Raw genomic sequence first — 296 nt, 5'->3', positions numbered from 1 at the left:
GAAAATGCTGGATTAGTTAGCTATATAGCATTGAAGAAGAAAGTAGAACACAAAACTTCTGTGTGGAGAGCTTCCAATTGATGAAGAAAATGAGAAATATTGTGTGTATTTCCTTCGGAAGGGTACTTTAGAGGATGATATTGAAGGTTTGAAAGGTATATATTTGAGGGTTTTAGAACCTCATGATGAAGATAAATTCACATTTGGTTGGTTACAAATGACCAGAAAAAATGGAGTGATAAAGAGTTCATAAAGTTGAATCCTAGAGAAGCTAAAGAGAATCATAATTGTGCATG

The sequence above is a fragment of the Pinus tabuliformis genome, chromosome 8 (assembly GCF_031772625.1).
Source record: "Pinus tabuliformis cultivar Carrire ecotype Pingquan chromosome 8, CPIR1, whole genome shotgun sequence".
In the NCBI taxonomy this organism is placed as follows: domain Eukaryota; kingdom Viridiplantae; phylum Streptophyta; class Pinopsida; order Pinales; family Pinaceae; genus Pinus; species Pinus tabuliformis.
This window is presented reverse-complemented; position numbering follows the sequence as displayed.